The sequence below is a fragment of the Cebus imitator genome, unplaced genomic scaffold, assembly GCF_001604975.1.
Source record: "Cebus imitator isolate Cc_AM_T3 unplaced genomic scaffold, Cebus_imitator-1.0 Scaffold99, whole genome shotgun sequence".
Taxonomy (NCBI): domain Eukaryota; kingdom Metazoa; phylum Chordata; class Mammalia; order Primates; family Cebidae; genus Cebus; species Cebus imitator.
In genome coordinates this window covers 1,253,670-1,278,012 of record NW_016107414.1, presented here as the reverse complement: position 1 = coordinate 1,278,012, position 24,343 = coordinate 1,253,670, and the positions used below count along the sequence as shown (strand labels likewise).

The window sequence follows — 24,343 nt, the reverse complement described above, 5'->3', positions numbered from 1 at the left end:
GTGAGAACTGTCCAACCCAAGGGTACATTAATAGATAAACAGATAAACAAAATGTGATCTCTCTCATGCAAAGGAAAATGATTCACCCTTAAAAAGGTTAAACATTCTGACACAGCCTACAGCATGGATGAACCTCAACAAATTATGCCCATTGAAATAACCCAGTCACATAGAGTACTCAAATTCATAAGGGATAGAAAGGAGAATGGAGGCCCCAGGGGCTGGGTGGAGGGGGACGGGGTTAGTGGGGACAGAGTTTCTGTTTGGCAAGATGAAAACAGTTATGAAGATGGGGAGGACAACAATGGGAATGTGCCTGACACCCCAGCCTGTGCTCAGCACGACCAAGACGGCCGATTTCTATGTGTATCTTCCCACCACTTACAAAAAGGATAGCGTGGAGAGCAGCGGAAGCCTGTTTACCAGTGTGCTGGGTTCCAACACAGGACTCCGCTGACTTCAGGCCGGCCCAGTGCTCACCGGAGCCTGCTCTGGTTCTGATGTTCATAGTGGCTTGGAGTTGCTTCCCCGACAGAGTACAGAGTAACTGAAAGTCCACTGAGAGCGGGTTGTTGAGTCAGCGACTCACCTCTGCTGACTGCAGTGCCAGGCTGCGGGAAGCACCACACTTCCCTTCTCTCCACAGCCTCAGAGGGCAACCCGTGGTCACCCCGGGGAACAGCAGACAGCCCGAGGCTCAGACAGGCCATAAAAAATAATCCAAAAAGAGGTAAGGACAAAGAAAATAATTCAACCACATAAATAATAACATTATATGTAAGTGGTCCACATATACCAATTGAAACACAAAGATGGTTGGACTGGATCAAAAAGAAACTATGTAAATGATAAACACCCATTTTAAATATAAAGACATAAGTCATTTAAATCAAACATAAATAAGTAAATATAAATATATAGAAAGTAAATAGAAAACAAAAATAGAATAAAGAAATAGAAATTTTAAAACATGTCCTCAATCTGATGAAGAGCACCTGCAAGGGTACTCGATATGATTTTGATTTTCTTCAATTTATGGAGACTTGCTTCGTGGCCTGTCACATGGTCTGTCCTGGAGAATGTTCCATGTGCTGATGAAGAGAATGTATATTCTGCAGTTGCTGAATGTCCTAGAATTACCTGCTAAGTCCCCTTGTTCTAGGGAATAGTTAAGTCCATTGTTTTTGCTGACTTTCTTTCTTGAAGACCTGTCTAGTTCTGTCAGTGGAGTGCTGAAGCCCCCACTGCTATCGTGTTGCCGTCGATCTCATTTCTTATGTCTAGCAGTAATTGTTTTATGAATTTGGGAGCTCCAGTGTTAGGTGCATATGTATTTAGAATTGTGATATTTTCCCATTGGACTCATCCTTTTATCATTATGTAATGTCCTTCTTTTTCTTTTTTTCCCCTGCTGCTGTTGCTTTAAAGCCTGTTTTGTCTGATGTAAGAATAGCTACTCTTTCTTGCTTTTGGTTTCCATTTGCATGGAATATCTTTTCCACCCCTCTACCTAGGCGAGTCTCTTGAAGACGGTACATACTTGGTTGGTAGTTTTTAGCCATTCCGTATCTTTTAAGTGGAACATTTAGGTCATTTATATTCAAAAAGAACCTGCATACCCAAAGCAGTAGTAAGCAAAAAGAACAACTCTGGAGGCACACATTACATAGTCTTCAAACTATACTACAAAGCCATCCTTACCAAAACAGCATGATTCTGGTATGAAAACAGGTATGTAGACTGATGTAATATAATAGAGAATCCAGAAATAAAGTCAAATACTTACAGCCAATTGATCTTTGACAAAGCAAACAAAGACATAAAGCTGGGAAAGAACACCCTATTCAACAGATGGTGCCGGGATAATCAGCAAGCCACAGGCAGAAGAATGAAACTGGATCCTCATCTCTCACCTTATAGAAAAATCAACTCAAGATGGATCAAAGACATAAATCTAAGACCTGAAACCATAAAAATTTTAGAAAATAGCATCAGAAAAACTCTTCTAGACATTGACTTAGGCAAAGAGTTCATAACCAAGAACCCAAAAGCAAATGCAACAAAAACAAAATTAAATAGATGGGACCTAATTTAACTAAGAAGTTTCTGTATAGGAAAATAATCAGCAGAGTAAACAGGCAACCCAGAGAGCAGGAGAAAATATTTGTAAACTATGCACGTGACAGACGATTAATATCCAGAATCTACAAGGAACTCAAACAGATCAGCAAGAAGAAAGCAAATGATCCCATCAAAAAGTGGGTAAAGGACGTGAAAACGCAATTCTCAAAAAAAAAAAAAATATACAAATGGCCAACAAACAGATGACAAAATGCTCAACATCACTAATTATCAGGGAAATGCAAATAAAACCACAGTGAGATACCACCTTACTCCTGCAAGAATGGTCATAATTAAAAAATAAAAAAAATAGATATTGGTGTAGATGTGGTAAAAACAGGAACATTTTTATTGCTGGTGGGAATGTAAAATAGTACAATCACTATGAAAAGCAATATGGAGAATCCTTAAAGAACTAAGGGTAGAGCTACCATTTGACCCAGCAATCCCACTACCGGGTATCTACCTAAGGGAAAAGAAGTCATTATATGAAAAAGACACTTGAACATGCATGTTTTTAGCGGCACAATTTGCAACTGCAAAAATATAAAACTGGCCTAAGTGCTCATCAACAAATGAGTGAGTTAAAAAAATGTGGCACATATATGTATATGCATATCATGGAATACTACTCGGCCATTAAAAGGAATGAAATAATGTACAATTTGCAGCCACCTGGGTGGAATTGGAGACCATTATTCTAAGTGAAGTAACTCAGGGGTGGAAAACCAAACATTTCAGGAACTTGGTGGGGGGGAAGGCAAGGGTGGTGAGGGATAAAGGACTTCATGTTGGGTACAATGTATACTGCTCAGGTGATGAGTGCACCAAAATCTCAGAAATCACCACTAAAAAACTTGTCTATGAAACCAGAAGTCACCTGTTCCCCCAAAACTACTGAAATAAAATGTAAAAAAAGAGTACCTACAGAAACCTACAGTTAGCATCATACTTAATGGCAAATGACTCAATGACCTTTCTCTAAACTGGAAACAAGGCAAATATGTCCGCTTGCCGCTCTCCTGTCAGCATCAATCAGGTGTTGTAACAAGCGCCATATGGCAAGAAAATTAAAACAGAGACATACGGTTTGGAAACAGGAAAATAAAATAGTCTCTATTTGCGGATGGCATGATTATCTATATAGAAATCCCCAAGGAATCTACAGATAAACGATTTCAACTCACCTGTGAGTTTAGCCAGGTTGCAGGTTACAAGGTCAATGAACAAAAACTAACTGTGTTTCTCCATACTGGCACCAAAAAATTGGAAATTGAAATTGCAGAAACAGCACAATTTATAATAGCACTCTCCCAGAAGGAAGATCCATGATAAACTTTGCTACACATCTAGCATCTGTGCAAGATGTCTATGATCGATACAAAACAATGATGAGAGAACTCAAAGAAGACCTGAATGACTGGGGAGACACACTCTTGTGTTCGTGGAGGGGGAGACTCAGTATTGTTAAAGTGTAAAATTCTTCCCAGATTGATCTTTAAGTTCATTCCCCCAAAGATCTCAGCAACATGTCCTTTTCGCATAAATTGACAAGTGGATTTGAAAATTTACGTGGAAAGACAAAGGATTCAGGATCACCAAAAACAACTTTAGTAAAAAAGAACAATGTTGGAGGACTTGCACTGCCTGAGTATGATGCCGCCTGTAAAGCTGTCCTCATCAAGACAGCCTGGCTGATGAAGGACTAGCTCGGGAAAGAATGGAGCCAAAACACCACACATGCGGCCAATACCTTTTTTTTTCCTTGAGATGGAGTCTTGCTCTGTCACTCAGGCTGGAGTGAAATGGCACAATCTTGGCTCACTGCAACCCCCACCTCCCAGGTTCAAGTGATTCTCCTGCCTCAGCCTCCTGAGTAGCTGGGACTACAGGTGTGCCACCACACTCGGCTAATCTTTTTGTATTTTTAGTAGAGATGGGGTTTTACTATGTGGACCAGGCTGGTCTCGAACTCCTGACCTTGTGATCCATCCACGTCAGCCTCCCAAAGTGCTGGGATTACAGGTGTGAGCCACTGCGCCTGGTCCCCACCCGCTTTTTTTGGGATGGAGTCTCACTCTGTAGCCCAAGCTGGAGTGCAGTGACATGACCTTGGCTCACTGCAACTTCCGCCTCCAAGGCTCAAGCAAATCTCGTGCCTCACCCTCCCACGTAGATGGGACTACAGGTGTGCACCACCACATCCATCTAAGTTTTTGTATTTTAATGGAGACAGGGTTTCACCATGTTGCCCAGGGTGGTCTCGGACTCCTGAGCTCAGGCGATCTGCCCTCCTCAGCCTCCCAAAGTGCTGGGATTATAGGCGTGAGCCACCATGCCAGTCAATACATTTTAACACAGCTGCCAAGAGAAGTCAATGGACAAGGGGTAGTTTTTAAAAGAAATGGTGCTGAAACAATAGAGCAACCAGGTGCGCAGAAGCGATCCTTGATCCACACCTTGTGCCATATTTAATATTTGGCTCAAAATGGATCACAGACTTAAATGTAAAACCTAACATTATAAAACTTCTAGATGTAAACCTAGGAAAAACCTTCATGACCTTGAGTTATGCAAAAGATTTCTTAGATATGACATCAAAAGAATAAATCATCAAAGAAAAATAGATAAATTAGACTTCATCAAAATTGAAAAAAAAAAATCTGCTCTCTGAAAGACACCATTAAGTAAATGAAAAGACAAGACAGGGACCGGGAAAAATATTTGCAAAATGTGTGTCTGATAAAGAACTTGGTCCAGAACACATAAATAACTCTCAAACAACCCAGAGTATAAAATATCAAAAGATCTGAACAGGCGCCTCACCAGAAGCCATCTGCAGATGGCGAGTAAGCATATGAAAAGATTTTCCAAATCATTGGCTATTAGTGAAATGCAAATTAAAACTGCAGTGGGATGTCACTACATGCATGGTAGAATGGCTAAAATTAAAAACAAAAACAAAAGCCCGGCTGGGCACGGTGGCTCACACCTGTAATCCCAGCACTTTGGGAGGTTGAGGCAGGTGGATTACTTGAGGTTAGGAGTTCGAGACCAGCCCGGTCAACACAAAAATACAAAAATTAGCCTTGTGTGGTGGCACGCACCTGTAGTCCCAGCTACTCAGGAAGCCGAGGCAGGAGAATCACTTGAACCCAGGAGGCAGAGGTTGCAGGGAGCAGAGATGGCACCACTGCACTCTGGCCTGGGTGACAGAACAAGACTCTATCTCAAAAAAAAAAAAGCCTGACAATGCCAGCGGTGGTGAATCTTTCCAATGGGACAATGGGCATGCTCAGACCTTGCCTGTAGGAATGCAGAGTGATGCATTCACGTCAAAAAACGGTTTGGCAATTTCTTATAAACATTTATCTACTTAGGGACTCAGAAATCTCACCCCTAGGTTTTGCCCAAGGGAAAGAAAAGTATGTTTACCCAAAACCTGTATGCAAATGTTTAGAGTGGCTTAATTCACAAGCCTCTCAAATTGGAAAGAAAGACAATGTCCTTGAACTGGTGAATGGATGAAATGATTGTGGAATGATTACGCAATGGAATATCCCTCAACAATCAAAAGAAAGGAGCAGCCAGGCACCAAACAGCAGGGTGAACCTCAAAGTCATTTGCTGAATGAAAGAAGCCACATTCAAATACATAGTGTAGGATTCCAGCTCTGTGACATTCTGGAAAAGACAAAACTCTACAGGACAATTGAAACAAGATTCGGTGCCGGGCGCTGGGGGCAGGGTGAGTGATTTGCTACAAAGGAGTATTACAGAACCAGACTGGGGTCTGTTTGACTTAGTAAAACAGGATGTCCACACCAAGCTTTCTAGGCGTAGAAAGAAAGGCTTTTCTTGTAGGGTGTCAAGTATGGAGAACTAGGCAGCTGAATGTTTCAGTTCTGACCTCCCCGATGAATTGCAGGTAAGGGTTTTTGAAGGCAGGGGTAAATTATTGGAAAGTTACAGTTACCGGCAAAATTAAAAATTAATATATGAAGGTTCTATATTGGTTGAGACTTAACAGGGAAGGATGTCTTCAAGTGGGGCTTGCAGGTTGTAGGTAGGTTCAGAGAGCTTCTGATTTGCCATTGGTTAAGGAAGACAAGCTTTGTTTAAAAATCTGGGGTCAGGGCTGTGCGTGGTGGCTCATGCCTATAATCCCAGCACTTTGGGAGGCTGAGGTGGGTGGATCATCTGAGGTCAGGAGTTCGAGACCAGCCTGGCCCACATGGAGAAACCCCTTCTCTACTAAAAACACAAATTTAGCCAGGCGTGGTGGCACATGCTTGTAATCCCAGCTACTCGGGAGGCTGAGGCAGGAGAATAGCTTGAACTCGGGAGGTGGAGGTTGTGGTGAGCCGAGACTGTGCCGTTGCACTCCAGCCTGGGCAACAAGAGTGAAACTCTGTGTCAAAAAAAAAAAAAAAAATCTTTGGTCAGTAGAAAAGTGTTAACTGGCTGGGGGCAGTGACTTTTTTAAGCCCCTCAGGATAAAACTTAGAACAAAGGATGATGATTAAAGTTGAGTTTTTACTTTTCTTAAATTTGAGGTGTATGTGTCTGGATCTGTCTGATGGAAGTCCTTAGAGGGGTTCTGAGATTTTGAAAGACAACTCAGTAGCTTATGTTAAGATGCTGTCTTTGAGTTTTACAGGAAGAGTAAACATTTTGTGGACTTTAACTTTTTAAATTATTGTCGTAGGATATTATTTTGTTTTAGTAAGTTATTTATTTATATGCTTTTAGGCTAGCTAGGTGTCTGGATTTCTTCTTGAAGGAACTCAGGGTTTTTATGTGTGGGGTCCACAGGCCCCTAAAAAGGGGGTCCCTGTTCTAATCTGGGGGCACAGTGGGATGCCTGGATGATGGAGGTACTCTGTGTTTTGGTTGAAGGGGTGATGACAAGACCATTCATTTGTCAAAACTCAAAGATACTTAAAACGGGGAATTTTACTGTATGTAAGTTATTCCTCAAAAAAAGTTTTTAATTTAAAGACTTAAAAATATGTAAAACAATACATTATTGGAAAACAGAAAATTAAGAATTCCGTTTCCGCTTCACTAGATAAAAAGCTGTGTAAATAAACTCATTTCCATTTGGCCAGGTGATGCCTCACCTTCTCCTGACTGATTTCTGGCCTCTATGGAATTAAAAAATATACACCTGTCAGGACTATCCACCTGTCTGCATCCATCCATCCAAACATCTGCAGTCACCCTACTCGTTGCAATAAATGGTAAGGACAATGTTTAAAAAGCAACTGCCGCTCTTGTTTGGAAATGGGTCCATATCACCAAGGGTGGCATGTCACCCAGATATAAGACCAAACAAGCCCCAAACAAACTCGAGAGTCAGACAGACGAGTTCCACAGTGGCTGAGTCCTGCCACGCTCCACGTGACCCCATCTGCTGTCCAGGTGGAAGGAAACCGGGTGTAGTCAGACCTGAGACTCCTTGCTGCCTCCTTCCCGTCTCCCAAGCCTTGCTTGGCCACTGCAAAACTGGGGTCTTATTGGTTCTGCTCCCATGTCACCTGGGCATGCAATTGCGCTGGTCACTCTGCGGAGGAAGCCTGGCAGGTTCCACAGCATGAGTCACGTGCTGCTTCCAGAGGCTCTGGAACAAAGACCGGGTGACAGGACCACAGAGAGATGCTGACTTGCTCTTTGGGGTTGAACCACCCAGAATAAAATGCGAGGGTCAGGCTACTGAGAGAATCTTTGGTTTGTTGAACATCCGTGGAAGAAGGAAAGACACACAGGCTGGAGAGCAGGTGGCCTCTGGGGCCGATGCTCCTGTGCCACTCCCGAGATTCTGTTTCTGAGGGTCTGCGAGTGGGGGAGGGGGTGTTCCTGAATCTGTTCTTTTTACAAGCTCCCTAGAAGATCCCTAGCCCCAAAGAGATTTATGAGTCCCTGTGGTTGAGGGCCTTGAATGTCCGGTGAGGGAGCTGGGCCTGCACCTCCAGATGGTGGGATCAGAGGAAGGCCAGGGTGTCACATGTCAAGACTTGAGTAAGGCCACATGGCAGGAGAAGGGAACACTTTGGCCCAGGCAGATGCAGCCACTGGTGACCCATCGAGAAGCACATACACAGGTGAGAGGGTCCAGGGAGTCTGCCCAGCCTGCCTCTAGCGGGAAGCAGCCCCACAGGGACTGGGTGCCAGCCGTAGTTGCACAGAGGTGGATCACCATGTGTTCTGTCAAAAGCCGGGCTCTCCCTCCGTCCACAGCTGCCTGACGGCGGCTGCAACAACTGCGTTCTATCCCTAGGGCATCTCCCCTTCCTCCCACCCAGCTCCTTGTGCCTCTCATCGAAAGCACCGCTACACCCTACTGTGCTTCTCACACTTTCCTTAAAAATGGCTTGCATTTTACTTCGAGTGTCTCCTAGGCAATCGGATGCTAGTAATCAGCTGTAACATGGGGCTGTATCTAGGATATTGTATATCCACATCCTTGGGATCACATTCTAAAATTGCGGGCACCTGAAGTCAAAACAGAGTGAGGTCAGCAATCATGGCCACGTTTCAGGGAGGCTGTGGAGCTCTGAAGTCATGTGGAGCTGACCCTGGGGACTCCGGTGTTTGTCCAGGGGGTGAGTGTGCTGGGGAGCTGGCGGCTCAATTGGGTACATCCATCGATGAAACTCTCTGACTCCTTCCGCCTCCTCGGAAGACTTTCGAATACCAGATTTTTTTCAGGGGTTGCAGGCAGGAAGCTGCAGACTACTCACTGGTGCTCTGCCGCAGAGACAGAACAGGCATATTTGCTCCTGTATCCACTTTAAATCAGGCTTTGAACTCCAGGGGAGCTGAATCTAACTCCTATACAATCGGTAAATCTGGGCATGCCTGTGTAACAAGAGCATTATTTAACTGACACAATGGTTGTTTTTATCTAATAGAAAAATCCTTGGATCACTGTTAAAATCGAGTCTGTATTCACAGATAATTTTAGCACCGCAAGCTCTCCCTGTTGCGGCGAGGAGGTTCTCATGCTGTGGCAATGCCAGATGAGCTTCTTCCCACACACAAGTATGTGTTTAAATTGTCACGCAGCCATTAGGTGAAGGGCTACCCTGGAAAAGCAAGAGAAAACACATCTTTTTCTGTGGAATCTAGTGACCCACGGGGACTGAGTTAAAGTCACCCATTGTTGCTGGGCACCACGGCTCACTCCTGTAATCCTATCACTTTGGGCAGCGGCGGGCCTACTGCTTGAGCCCAGGAGTCCAAGACCAGCCTGAGTAACATGGCAAGACCCCATCTCTACAAAAAATACAAAAATTAGTCAGGCATGGTGGCACACACCTGTAGTCCCAGCTACTCGGGAGGCTGAGGTGGGAGGATCGCCTGGGCCCAGGAGTCAGAGGCTGCAGGGAGACGGCACCACTGTACTGCAGCCTGCGTAACAAGGCAAGACTCTGTCTCAAAAAAAAAAAAAGTAAGTCATTGTCTAGTATGTTATTTTCTGCCATTTTACTACTTCTGATAGTTCAGGGCTTAGGGTATGATTATAGCAATTACCAGAATGAGTCTGTTAATCAGCAACCTTTGGACTCCTGTACACACGGTCATACTTCGTTAAGAGGAACAATAGCGGCGTGTGTTGAGGCGCCCAGTCGCTCCCGAGAGGAGCTTTTCACAGCCTTTCTACATGAACTCTGCAGCCAGCTGCCGTCCACTGTGGTGCAATTTTTTTTGTTTGAGACAGGGTTTTGCTCTGTCACTCAGGCTGGAGCGCAGTGGTGCAAGCAGCCTCAACTTCCCAGGCTCAAGTCATCCTCCCACCTCAGCCTCCTGAGTACTGGGACCACAGTCAATGCCACTGCACCCAGCTAAGTTTTTAAATTTTTATTTTCTGCAGCGATGGGGTCTCTGGGCTCAAGCTGTCCCCCTGCTTTCGTCTCCCAAAGTGTTGGCACCTGGTCTCAATTAAGATTTTTTATTTTTTTGAGACAGGGTCTTAATCTGCTGCCCAGGCTGGAGTGCAGTGGGCTCATTAAGGCTCACTGCAGCCTCAGCCTCCCTGGCTCAGGTGATCCTCCCATCTCAGCGTCCTGAGTAGCTGGGACTACAGGTGCACACCACCACATTGAGCTAATTTTTGTATTTTTTGTTGTTGTTATTGTTGTTAAGGTTCACCATGCTGCCCAGGCTGGTCTTGAACTCCGGGGCTCAAGCAACCCTGCCTGCCTTGGTCTTCCAAAGTGCTGGGATCACAGGCACCAGCCACGAGGCCCAGACTAATTAAATTTGTTGATGGCACTTTTTGTCCTGACAAAGCGCCCTGCGCATCCCATATAGTACTCTCTCTGCCATGCACGGAAAAATAAACATATGCATCTTAAATTGCTAAATTGTACATACTTTAAAAGATAATGATTTAAAGTAATCAGGTTCATAAACACACCCATGCCTCATACAGGGTACAAAAGTTGCTAAACACAGCATAAACTAGGCTGCCGCTTAAAACCTGCGTTCATCTGATACTCTCAAATACAAATAAACTGCAATGGAAGTGAGGAGATGCAGAAAGTCAATTTGATAAGCCAGATGTCCCAAGGCATGAATGGAACAGATTTCAGCGGAAATGACAACGCCCATTAACCCATTAATGACTAATAGTCATAAGGAATGCATTTACGAGGACTCTTCAATGGTTATCAGAAAAAATTAAACATTTACTCTGGAAATAATATCTGGAAACTATCTTGCCATTTTAGAAAGGCAGGCTGTCAAACTTTATCATATAAAACGACCAGATTCGTCAGGGCTGTCTATCCAGCCTTTCCAGTGGCTGATCTCAAACAATAGAGGCTGTTAACATGCATCAGCCAGGTCTCAGGATTGTTTAAAAGCCACCCTTTATATAGTAAAACTGTTGTCAAACAATGTTGTAATTTAAACACCCCCTCCCTGCAAAACAGAAATGTTAAGCTGTGCAAGGGGTGTACATTCTGGAATTATTTCCTGCTGGATCTCAGAACTATTTTAAGCAAATCATGTCACTCACTAAACATTCACGAACTCAGAGCCAACTAGTGTCCTCACTCCTAGGTTTGGCAAAGGTCCCTTCTCTTCCTTGGCAAGGAAAAAATTTTCTCTTTCCGTATCATAGAATTCATAAAATTGCCAAGACTTGGCTATAACTTTGCGTTCTTATTAGCCTCGAATAATAAACCTGTCTCAATATTGGAAAAGACAGAAGCGACTGCCCTCTTGTGGGCACTGTTGTCACTGCTTCTATTTTGGAATCAAATGCACTAACAGTGTATTCACCTTCTTGCCGGGTGTGGGTGAGACTCACGCACGTAACCGAGTAGGTATTGCCTATCTCCTCTGAATTTTGTTCTCCATCTCAGCAGGTGTTACACACATGGAACAATGCAACTATTTATAAAAGTGTGTTTATAAAGAGCTTTTTTTTTTTTTTTTATGTACTCCATTAAAAAGCATCTTCCATCCACTCTCACCATTTTTCTTTAACTTTGGAGGTTGTATTAGTTTCCTAATTGATATGGTTTGGTTATGAATTTTTTTTTTGAGACAGAGTCTTGCACTGTTGCTCTGGCTGGAGTGCAGTGGCGCAATCTCAGCTTACTGCAACCTCCGCCTCCCGGTTCAAGTGTTTCTCCTGCCTCCGCCCCCACCCCAGGGTAACTGGAATTACAGGTGCCCACCACCATGCCAGGCTAATTTTTAGTAGAGATGGGGTTTCAGCATGTTGGCCAGGCTGGTCTCAAACTGCTGACTTCAGGTCATCCACCTGCCTCAGCCTCCCAAAGTGCTGGGATTACAGGAGTGAGCCACTGCACCTGCTCTAGGAGCTTTATTTATTTATTAACTGTGTTTAGATACCAACTGGTCTTGCATTTTCAAACATGATTCTTATGTTATCTGTTCTTGAAATTAAAATACAGTTGGTTGTAGTAAAATACACATGATGTAGTTTGGATATCTGTCCCTGCCCAAAGCTCATGTGGAATTGTAGTCCCCAATGCTGGAGGCAGGGCCTGGTGGGAGGTGGCTGGATCATGGGGGCGATTTCTTCCGAATGGTTTAGCACCGTGTGCTTGGTGCTGTCCTCACGACAGTGGCAGTCCTCACGGGATCTGGTTGTTAAGAAGTGCGCGGCACCTCCCCTCTCACTCCTTTCACCATATGACAAGCCTACTCCCCCTTCGACTTGACTGTAACTTTCCCGAGGCCTCCCCAGAAGCCGGGCAGATGCCAACATCATGGCTCCTGTACAGCCTGTGGAACTGCGAGTCAGCTAAAATTCTTTTCTTTATAAATTACCCAGTTTCAGGTATTTCTTTACAGCAATGTGAGAAAGGACTAAAACAACATAAAATTTATCATTTTAGCTATTTTTAAATGTATGGTTCAGCGGGATAATTAGGTAGATTCACATTGTTGTGTGGCCATCACCATTGCTGATCTCCAGAACTCTTTGTCCCCGATAAATTGTGTATCCATTAAACACTAACTCTGCATTCTCCCCTCACCCCTCAGTGCTTGCCAACCATCACTTTACCGTCTGTCTCTATGAATCTGACTACTCTAGATACCTCCTATAAGGTATTTGTCCTTTTGTGACTAGCTGATTTCACTCAGCATAATGTCCTCCAGGTTCACCCATGTTGCAGCACGTTTCAGGCCTTCCTTCCTTTTTAAGGCTGCATAATATTCCACTGCATGTATACACCATATTTTGCGTAACCATTCACCTGTCAATGGAATGTGGGTTGTTTCCACCTTTATAATGCTGCTATGAACATGGGTGTGCAAACACCTCTTGGAGGCCCTGCTTTTGGTTCTTTTGGGTATCCAGTCTATCTGGAAGTGGGATTGGTGGGTCATATACTAGTTCTATTTTCATTTTTTTTTTTTTTTGAGAAACTGCCATACTACCTTCCACAGTGGCTGTGCCATTTCACATTCCCACCAACAGTGCACAGAGGTTCCAATTTCTCCACATTCTCTCCAGACAAAGAAGGCATTTTTAAGGACCAGTACTGATATATAACAAAGATAACAATTTTAAGTCATTTCATTTTATTGAATTATGTAAAACATCTATAAATAACAGTAAAAAAATAAACCATTGCAAAAATTCAAACAGTTACAATGATGGCATACTACAGCCCACAGAATTTAAATCTTACGTGAGTTGAGTTGAATTATTTGCTGGTACATAGAGAATATAATGCTCTTCCTGCTGGGAAATTATTTCCACATATTCACATTGTATAGAGCTTCTAAATTTGTGATATTTTCAGTAACAGATCCATATCTTAAGAATCTGAATTTAGGACCTATCGATGATCTTAAAATACAGGGGTAGAGAGACGTTTGCAGCAAAAGAAACTGCTGAACTAAGCAAAGAAGAAAAATCTGGCTCCATATAAAGATAGATACTAATTTCAAGTGCTAAAGGGGCATCTCTCATGCTGCTCGAGGGTGGGAAAAATCTTGTCAACTGGCAACAGAGAAATACTCACTAATCATTGGGCATTATGAAAAAGTACAAATTCCTTACAGGTTCATGTTTTCATTATCTGATTTTTATGTTTCTTCTCACTCTGCCAATTATTTTAAAAATATAAAAAAAGTAGCTTTAGCAGAAAAAAGCGTTATGAAGTGAAATACTAATAAGCAATAATGGAATGTAACCAGGACAATTTCATGCCTGCCAAGGAACATAATTAAAAGATACTATAAAAATATAAAGGTGGACTTTGCTACCGATACCAAAGTAAAATGGATTTATTCCTTATTTTTTAGCCTAGTCTAGTTTTTCATTCCCTACTCAGTTTTCCCTTTTATAACACTACAGCACTTTTTTGATCGAATTTAGAACTAATTAAAAGCATTATGGTAGCTTTGAATTTTGTAGAAAATTCATTTGTATAAAAAATATAAAATTCATTTTTAACGTTTAAAATCATACTATTAGAAATATCATGGGTGTACACAGTGCAACATAAAAATGTCCAGCTTTGGCTGTTAACGCACTAGCTGATCTAGACTACTTTGAAGTGACTATTACCCAAAAATCATTACTCATTCATTGTGGACCACCTTGCCAATACCAAGGAATAAATTCATAGGTTTGAGGTGTTACCCTCTCGTTCAAGGTTTAAGATTTGATAAAATACCTGCAATGTTTCTTTGAAATATCCAGCTAAAAACAGGAAAACAATTCTAGGCACTACCTTAAACTTGCATTCATTCATTGTCATGAACTTAATGGTTTCAAAGCAAATGCTAAACATTTCTAAATTGCTTTAGGAATTAGGGGCAGTGAACAGGCAGCCTGAATCTCTCACTTATCCATCGTGTTGAGGAGCATTTCACAGGTCACCGCATCCACGTCCTCTTTGACTCTCGCTGTGGTTTCTCCACAGGCGACAGGCAGCGTCTCCCCTGGGAACTGTTCTCCCTTCGTGGTGGAAGCCTTCTCAGCAGCAGCTGCTTGAGAAGAATCCCAGGATGAGCAAATTTATCAGAAAGCCAAGGAACTGGAAATAATCAACTGTGCAAACATATTTTGGAAACTATCACTTAAATTTTAACACAGCAGCAAGCACGTTAGAAAGCGATCTAACTGCAAAGACAGTACTAGTCTCATCTAACCACTGCCTCCAGTCAGGGTTTCTCAGCCTCAGCACTACAGATGTTTGGGGCCAGAGAGCTGTCTGCTGGGGGCGGGGTGCTGTTCTGGGCAGTGTAGGATGTTGGCAGCGACCCTGGCCTCTACCACTAGATGCCAGTAGCACCCTTCTTTCCAGCTGCAGAAACCATAAAAATGTCTGGAGACATTTGGCTGTTGCCAACTGTCACTCCCAGTTGGCAACAGCTGCTGTAGGTGAAGGAGGAACTTGCAGATTTCTATCGAGGTGGATCATAGAGGTTGGTATCGTGGCTGAGCTGCTCACCTAAGTCTCATCCCGGTGCCCATGGAATGACGCTGCCTACATGAAGCAAGCCAGCTGCTCACAGGACATTGGTCCCTTTGGCCAATCAACATATACCTAGTACTGATTCTGGGTCACGCATCCTGCTAGGGATGCTGGGGCCAACGCCAGGTGTGTACCTAGAACCTGCTCCCCCTCCAGCAGCTCAGGAGCCAGTCTACACAACTTGGAGAGTTTAAGATCATCAGGCATTAGATTCTCATATGGAGCGTGCAACCTAGATCCCTCGCGTGTGCAGTTCACAACAGGGTGTGCGCTCCTACAAGAATCTAACGCCACTGATCTGACAGGAGGTGGAGCTCAGAGGGTCATGAGAGCAATGGGGAGCGGCTGTCAATACAGATGAAGCTTCCCTTGCTCACCCACCACTCACCTCCTGCTGTGAGGCCCGTTCCTAACAGGCCACAGGTCCATGGCCTGGGGGTTGGGAACCTCTGCTCTATTTATCTTCCAAATTACTTCCCCAAACCCCCATAGAGCGCCACACTGAAGAACGCTATTGCCTCATGCCAGTTTTAAGTTGTCTGAAGATATTTTTGCCTGTGCTTCCTTGAAGTATTTCTGGGTGGGGGATGGCGGGGGACAAGAAGAACCAGTTCTTAGATATGAAAAGAAACACTTAGACCCACAAAACAGGCCATCAGGCCAGGCACAGTGGCTCACACCTGTAATCCCATCACTCTGGGAGGTCGAGGTGGGCAGAGGCACTTGAAGTCAGGAGTTCAAGACCAGCCTGTGCAAGATGGTAAAACCCCATCTCTACTAACAAAATACAAAAATTAGCCAGGCGTGGTGGCAGGCACCTGCAATCCCAGCTCCCTGGAAGACTGAGGCATGAGAATCACCTGAACCCAGGAGGCAGAGGTTGCAGTGGGCCAAGATCACACCTGAGCTACAAAGTGAAACTCTGTCTAAAACACACACACACACACACACTGGTGCCATCAGATAGTAACGTGTCGAGATCCATCAATGAACTGGAAAGGTGCTGCACACTGGTGCACCCGCAGAGCAGATGCAGAAGTGAGGCAATTATCCGGATAACACAGGCTGTAAAAACCCTGAAATGCAAATGCAGTCATATTTTTTGCCAGGTTATTTGCCTTGATTCTCACTTGCTTTGGATATCACCACTGACCATAAAACATATGAAAAAAGTCTGCATATTGAACGATACCATTCCTATCAGCAGTTTTTAAGCCTACAAGAGCCTTCTCAACTCCTCTTCACAGCAAAAATGTCACCGACTGAGGGTGACATTTTCAAAATTCACCCCAAATCATTTGGTCTTCTAGAGATTTCATTTAAGAAATAATTTAAAAAAAACCCACTATATTGAAGTGTGAAGATGGGGAGAACTGCAGAGGTGGCTTTAGGTGTCCAATGAGTGCAGAAGTCACATTTCCCGTGGACATTTTAGGATCTGACCTAACTTAGGGTGCAGGCAGCCAGTAACCTGGCCTTGGATCTCCACAGTTCGAGCGGACCAACTGTGAGTCACATTTCACTGGTCTGTCTTCTCCAGTAAAGGACTGTGCGTATTATTCACTTGTTTATTCAATAAGTGGTCGCTTCACGAGCACTGCTAAGGCCAGGCCTGGCACCAGGAGCTGGGGACAGACCAAATGGGCCAGGCCCACCTGGGAGGAGCCTGCAGTGGGCTGCAGGTGGAAGTCTGGTGCTTATTAAATAACCAAATAAGCGCGAAGTGCACAGGAGGGGCAGCAGCAGGGGACCAGGTGGGCGGTCGCGCCAAGTGCTTTTATTTTTCTGAAGACACGGAGCATGTTTAAGGCTGATGGGAAAGGGCAGGCCAGGAGGGATGAGTTGGCCGAGGAGGGTGAATGGGGGTCATAAAGCTGCCGATCTGGGGGGTGGGTTCCAGACTCGGAATAGCCTCAGATGGGAAGGGTGGCTCCTCCAGCCCCTTCCTCCATTAAAAAATATGAAAATTGATATTTTACATCATTGATATAAAGACAAATGGAATCCAGGCTGCATCCATTACTTGATACCCATCAGTGTGACACTGATTTTTCTTCGGATCTGACCCTATGAGCCCTGTGGACAGCCCTGTGCCCGTGAGGCTGTATGGAGAAGCCCCAGGAGCTGGCAGAGGATGGTGAGAACTCAGGCTGGGAGTGAGAGGAAACAGGAGTGCCAGGGGCAGCGGGCAGCAGAGCCCATCTGCTGGTGCAGAGTCAGCGAGGCCTCCACCCAGAGGGAGGGAGGCAGGGGCTGGGAGTTAGGGATGAAGGAGCTCATTGGAAATCAGTAGAAAATTTTTGATGCTGAGGTCCAGAATGAGGTCTCTGGGGTCTGGTCACAGCCTCACCCTCCAGGACCTGCGTGCCTGAGCAGGCTCGTCCTCACCCTGTGGTATAGCTCTCTCTCCACCAGACAGATGATATTGCCCTCTGCAGAGGGCTGTGGTCAGGATAAGAAGGGACTCACATGCGCTGTCAGTGGTAACTGCTGATCCCTGGAGGAGAAAGGAGGGTGCTGATTCTGGAGAGTTCCAGCTGAGCTGAGCAACGGGGCACTGCCTGGGACCCCTCAGTCTCGCCATTGTCCTGACAGACAGGGCCTGGCTGTGTGACGCAGGCATGGGAAAGGCAGGCCTTGGGCACACTGAGGCTTAGGGATTTGCCAGATGGTGAGACACACTGAAAGAGTGGGCCAGTGTGGCCTGTGGACAGAGCGGCTGGAACCAGGGACCCAGAACTGACTCCGCACAGAGGTAGCAGGAAGGACTGCAGGATGCCTGCTTCTACGTGAGTTTCAGATACATGATGGACATTTTTTTTTAGTATAAGTATATCCCAAATAATGTGTGGGACACATTCAAACAATTATTCACTGTTTATCTGAAATTCAGATTGAGCTGGGCATCCTCTATCTGATCTGGCAACTCTTGAGGGATGCAGGTGGAGGGCAGCCATTGTATGGTAAATTCTCAAGGCAGGGACTGAGGCTGGAATCAGAACGGGGGGCATGTGCTCGTGCCGTGAGGTTGGACGGTCTCCAATCATCTCGGGTTCTAAGGTCCTCACAGGAAAGGAGTGGCGAAGCTAAAGAGAGCAGGTGTTCACCTGTGCAGGTGTCGGGTCTGCCCCTCTTACAGCAGAGCCATGCACACGACACACAGGACAGGGCCCAGCTTCGCGACAACCTGGAAACTCACTTCAGCTCCCTGAGGCCAGAGGGGGAAGACTGTGATGGCTCTGGGGGCTGGGTGGTGGTCCCTAAAAGGATATGTCCATATCCTAAGCCCCATAGCTGACCTCCTTCTTTCAAAAGAAGTCCTAAATTCCTAAATCCTAAGTGACAAATGTCTTTGTAAGAGGCAGAAGAGAAGGCCCAGACATAGAAGAGAGGAGAGAGCTACAAAAAGATGAAGGCACAGACTGGAGGATGTGGCCATAAACTGAGGGACGCCGGAGCCACCAGAGCTGCAAGAGGCCAGGAAGGACCCTCCCCTAGGTCCCCAGAGGGAAGGCGGCCCTGCCCACACCTGGATTGAGGATTTCTGGCCTTTAGAGCTATTTGAAAATCCATTTCTGTTGTCCCAAGCCACCCAGCTTGTGGTCATCTACTGCAACAACCCAGGACAGTCCCCGTAGCTGCAGGCGACAGTGCAATGCGATGGAAGAGGGCTCCTGGGGGTGGGGGTTGCACGTGGACCGGCATGGGGCTCTCACACTGACTTTCTCACGCTATGCTCACTGCCATTCTGAGAGGCCTGGCACAAGCCACCTGGTAGGAGCAACTGGTGGACAAACAGGGGCTCTGGACACGTCCGCTGCACAGTAACAGTCGGCACCCAGGACATTTACAACCAGAAAATCACTGTCGTGTTAAAAACAAATCCGCATAAAATCAGTACCGTCTCTCCTCGCGGCCTCCTTCGCGACAGTCTGCTTCCTCTTCCTTGTTCTTCCTTTTCCTGAAGCAGCTGCCTTTGCTTGCCCTGAGCCACACTTCTCCAAGTGTCTATGCATGTTACTCTGCCGGAGAATTGACACAGAACACACAAGGCCAGTGAGATGGAGCAGGGACCCCCTTCAGGGGTCTGGGGGGACCCCCAAACATGGAAATAAAGGAAAATCCTGAGTTCTTTTGAAGGAAACTCCAGGTACTTTGCTAGCCCTAAGGAGTGAATGAGAAACCTGATTAGCAAGAAGGAGGCTGGGCATGGTGACTCACACATGCAATCCTAGTGCCTTAGGGGCCAAGGAGGGAGGGCCGCTTGAGCCCAGGAGTTGGAGACCAACCTGGCAACACAGTGAGACCCCATCTCTACAAAAGATACAACATAAAAAAAATTAGCCCGCTGTGGTGGCATGTACCCTGAGATCCCAGCTACTCATGAGGCTGAGGTGGGAGGATCGCTTCAGCCCGGGAGGTCGAGGCTGCCGAAAAAAAAAAAAAAGGAAAATAGAAACCGAAAACAACAGCCAAGGAAGCTAAACTCAGGTGTTTGATGCCCTTACAGAAACCTAAGGTAACAGCTGCTTTTTGAGATGGAGTCTCGCTCTGTCCCCCAGGCTGGAGTGTGGTGGCACGATCTTGGCTCACTGTAACCTCTATGTCCTGGGTTCAAGCAATTCTCTTGCCTCAGCCTTCCAAGTAGCTGGGACTACAGGTGAGTGCCACCACACCCAGCCAATTTTTATATTTTTAGTAGGAGACAGGGTTTCACTATGTTGGCCAGGCTAGACTCAAACTCCTGACCTCCAGTGATCCACCTGCCTTGGCGTCCCAGAGTGCTGGGATTACAGGTGTGAGCCACCGCACCGGGCAAGGTAGTATCTTAACATCTGTCCCTGAGTTGTTTTTTAGAAACCTCGATCTTTACCAAACAGATCCCCTGGCAGGTAGACCTAAGATAAGGGGGAACTGGGGGCTGAAATCTGACCATTGCTAAATCTGTTCTAATTTTGTTCTTAATTTCCTCCTGAGAGGCCTGGAGGGACAGGTCATGCCCAAGAACCAGAGCTAACATTCTTTTCTGTTGACCCCGAAATTTTAAACAAAACTTCTCTTCCTTAACCAATTGCAAACCAGAGTCTCTGAATCTACCTACAACCTGTAAGCCCCTGCTGCAAGGTATCTGACCCTTTCAGGGCAATGTATCCTGCATGCACGGATCTACGATTTCATCTGTAGTTTCTGCTTGCTTGGCACACTGCAAATAAACACCTTCCTTTCTTCTGCTGCAAACTGCGGTGTGGATATCTGGTCTTACTGCACCAGGCAAGCACATCCCAGTTTGGTTCTACGACAAGAGATGGCTTCCCCAAATTCACTGAAAAATGCACAAAGAGGCAGGCTTTGGGAAAACTGTGGGTAGCATGGACCTTTGATAACCTTGTACAAAAATGATGGCTGCTAAAGGTGGCCCTTTCTGTTGTGTTTAGGTCTAGTCAAATACTAGCCTGCTTTAAGTCGTTTTTAAATAATAGAAATCAATGAGAAGACAAAATTTATTTTTCTAGAATGCTTCTACTCTTGAAAGCTAAGGCTGATGTTGAACCAAAAATTCAATACATCAGTCAATTTTATAACCATCAACCACATACCATAAAGGTTTTACTATTCTGTTAGCTTCTCTCTCAAAGCTACTGGGCAGAGGTCATGGCTGGCAGTTATGAAACTGTATACAACATTCAGGAATAAAAGTCAAACACTTCCCAGTCAAGCCTATTCATGACACCATCTCATCTAATGAACACTTAGGATAATTTAAGTTAGAAAATTTTCACTTTTTGAAAGGGTCCCAGGCAAAACTGGTAATGGTGTTTAAAGTTGAAATCATACAAAACATCTTGCCTGGTTCCCATTTCGACTTTCCCACTGTGCTTAACAGGACGGTCTGCGTTTACGATGGAAGGACTAAGAATTCATGCGTTAAGTGGGGGCGATGTAACAGGTTGTTTAAACTTCTTCCATTTTATGCTTAGACACTGGGGTTGGCAAATGATGACCAGCGTGTCAAATCTGACTGCCAACTGTTTCTGAAAGAAAGCAAGTTTTGCTGGGACACAGCCAGGCCTATTCATTTACAAACTGCACCCACAGCTGCTTCTGTGATACAAGGGCAGAAACTGATTTGCGTTGCCCTGGTGATTGATGACGCTGTGCTTATTGGCCAGCTGTATGTCTTCTTTGGAGAAAGGTCTATTTAGACACTTTACCTGTTTTTCATTGGGTATCTGTCTATTTACTGAGTTACGAGACTTCTTTTTATATTCTAGATATAAGTCCAAATATGCTTTCTTGAATAGGAGTTCTAAAACTTCTGATTTTATGTTCTGAGGGACAGCATGAAGCAGACTTGTTCTTTTCTCTACATTCTTATTTTTTGCACCAAAGGGCAGTTTCTTCTCTTTATAATTCTACTCGCCAATTTTAACTCTTTACAATTTTAGCATGAGTGACACTGTTTTGGGAGCACTGCCACTGCTTTTATTTGAAAATTTAAACTAATAGGCTTGACATTTCAGAACTATCCCACTGTGCCACTCAGAAAAACACAACTACATTACTGTTTTCTTTTAAGAAGAAAGATTTTTTTTTAATGGTCAACTTCAGAAAATTCAACTTTTTAAAAACTTTTATAAAGTTAGGCTGAAGCCTGCATGGTCCAGGGATCTAGCTAGCCATGTGCAGTGGTTTTTAAATGTCCTGAAATTCTTTGACGCTCTTAATTTCAAAAGAAACTTTATTCCCCACTCCTTGAGTGTGGGTGGGACTCTATGATTCATTTCTTGTGACTAGAAGTAATGTGCCACTTTTTTTTTTGAGACAGAGTCTTGCTCTGTCACCCAGGCTGGAGGCCACTGGTGCCATCTCAGCTCACTGCAACCTCCATTTCCCAGGTTCAAGTGACCCTCCTGTCTCAGCCTCCCAAGTAGCTGAGATTACAAGAATGTACCACCATGCTTGGCTAATTTTTTTTTTTTAGTAGAGACAGGGTTTCACCATGTTGGCCTGGCTGGTCTCAATCTCCTGGCCTCAAATTATCTGCCTGCCTTAGCCTCTCAAAGTACCGCAATTACAGGTGTGAGCCCCCATACCTGGCTGTTGTGCCATTTAAAAGACTAGATTGCAAAAGGCACCGTGGCTTCCTGCTTGCACTCTCTCACTTGCTCTGAGTCAGGAGGACACTCCAGCAGCCCTGCAGAGAAGTCCCTGTGGCAAGGACTGAGAGGCCTGGGCCAGCAGCTGGCGGGTGAAGCTATGCTGGAAGCAGAGCCTCTGGCCCCAGTCCAGCCTTCGGATGATGCAGCCTAGTGGACACCTTGACTGCAACCTCAGGAGTGACCCTGAGCCAGGACCACACAGTTAAGCCGCTCCCAAGTTCCCAACCTGCAGAAACTAACAGATGACAAATGTTTGTGGTTTTAAGCCACTCTATTTTGAGGTAATATGTCATGCAGAAATAGATAACTTATACAACACCTAAAAGAATACACCATAAATGTATTGCTTAGCCCAGTACCAACAGCACTATTCTTTTTTTTTAATTTAAAAAATTATTTTACAGACAGGATCTCACTCTGACTGAGGCCAGAATGCAGTGGTGCGTTCATGACTCACTGCAGCCTCCAACTCCTGGGCTCAAGTGGTCCTCCCGTCTCAGCCTCCTCAGCAGCTAGGCCTACAGGGGTAGACCACTACACCCAGCTAATTTTTTTGGAGGGATGGAGGGTCTCCTTATGTTGCCCAGGCTGATCTCAAACTCCTGGCCTCAAGTGATCCTCCCACCTAGGCCTCCCAAATAGCTGAGATTATAGATACCAGTAGCATTATTCTAGGGACATCTGATAAATGTGTGAAAATTGCATTCTCTCTGTCAAGTAGCCTAAATCTAGTTCACTGGAACAATTTGAAAATATTACTCTAAACGCTGGGGCTCTTTGGGGAGTCTGATAACTCTCTAAAACTATCTGTAAGATTTTGTTTGTTGGATTGTCCTTTTGTTTTAGGGGATGAGGAGACCACACTTTCATAGAATTCTTCAAGAATTTTGTGATTTTAAAAAACTAATAACCACTTTCCTAAGGCATGACAGACGCTCCTGAAGTCCTGGCAGGTTTCTATAACCAGGTTTAAACTCTCCTGGTCTGACATTGTCCTCCTAAGATAGAGGGATCTTTCCACGGGGGATTTATGGTGACTTAAATAAGCTTACCCAGCGGGAAAAGCCTTTGTCACACTTGGGGCATTTGTAAACAGCTGGGATGAAACTGGCATCATGATATTTCCTGAAGTGAACCTTTAGAAGTTGCTTCTGCCGGAAACACTTATTGCAGGAAAGGCAGGTGAATGGTTTCTCTCCAGTGTGGGTGCGAACGTGAGCAGTCATATGACGTGCCTAAGACGGAAGGGGAAGAAAGCAGCTTGTCTAGTTCGAAGTGTCTTTTTCCACATTAGACATTATTTATTGTACAATACCTTTTATTTCCCTCCCCAAAGATGAGTCCATTATTAAGCAGAATTACTGCAAACACATTCTCAACAGGGCGGCATTCACTCTCAGGATGATGTGCCCTCTAGGAAACAAACTTGTATGCGGCGCCAGCAAGTGATAAAGGTCTTGCAGTGAATTCCTTGCCGGCTCTCCAATCCAACTGGGAATGTGGGAGTACACACCTCAGGGCGTGAAAGGATGGTTCCTTGTCCCCTCATGTACTGGGAGTCATCCTTCTATATAATTATTTGCAATTACCTGAGTTTACAAAAGGCAAATAGAACCTGCAAACTTAAAAATCAAATGTCAGAGTTTAAATTCAGCGGGCATTTGGGGTTGTAAGTATGTTAAGTATCTAAACATTTTTCCATTTACCTCCCAATAGTATCATAACAGATCTTAATGCCAATTTTTTTCTGAGACAGGGTATCGCTCTGTCACCCAGGCTGGAGTACAGTGGCAAAATCAGCTCCCCGCAATCTCAAACTCCAGAGCCAAAGTGATCCTACCACCTCAGCCGCCTGAGTAGCTGGGACTATGGGTGTGTGCCACTATGCTCAGCTCAGTTTTTATTTTTGCAGAGACAGGTTCTCACTGTGTTGCCCAGGTTGGTCTCAAACTCCTAGCCTCAAGAAATTCTCCTGCCTCAGCCTCCCAAAGTGCTGGGATTTAGGTGTGAGCCACTGTAACTGGCCTAAATAGAGATTTTAGCTTAGACAGGAGAAAATAATTTGGGAAATCAGGACAAAAATACG

General features: G+C 44.8%; 1 protein-coding gene and 1 long non-coding RNA gene across 2 annotated transcripts in view; both read right to left on the bottom strand.

The window, feature by feature from the left end:
• Positions 1-12,004: 12,004 nt before the first annotated feature.
• Positions 12,005-14,665, bottom strand: LOC119472399. The gene is made up of 2 exons (XR_005201559.1): positions 14,465-14,665; positions 12,005-12,394 (listed from the first exon to the last, which is right to left on the bottom strand). It is a non-coding gene; the product is annotated as an uncharacterized LOC119472399 (long non-coding RNA).
• Positions 14,666-19,011: 4,346 nt separating this feature from the next.
• Positions 19,012-24,343, bottom strand: part of CTCFL (CCCTC-binding factor like) — a 29,978-nt gene continuing 24,646 nt past the window's right edge. The window contains exon 10 of the transcript XR_005201558.1: positions 19,012-19,119. The gene's annotated coding sequence lies outside the window, so the exon portion shown is untranslated. The remainder of the gene's footprint in view (positions 19,120-24,343) is intronic.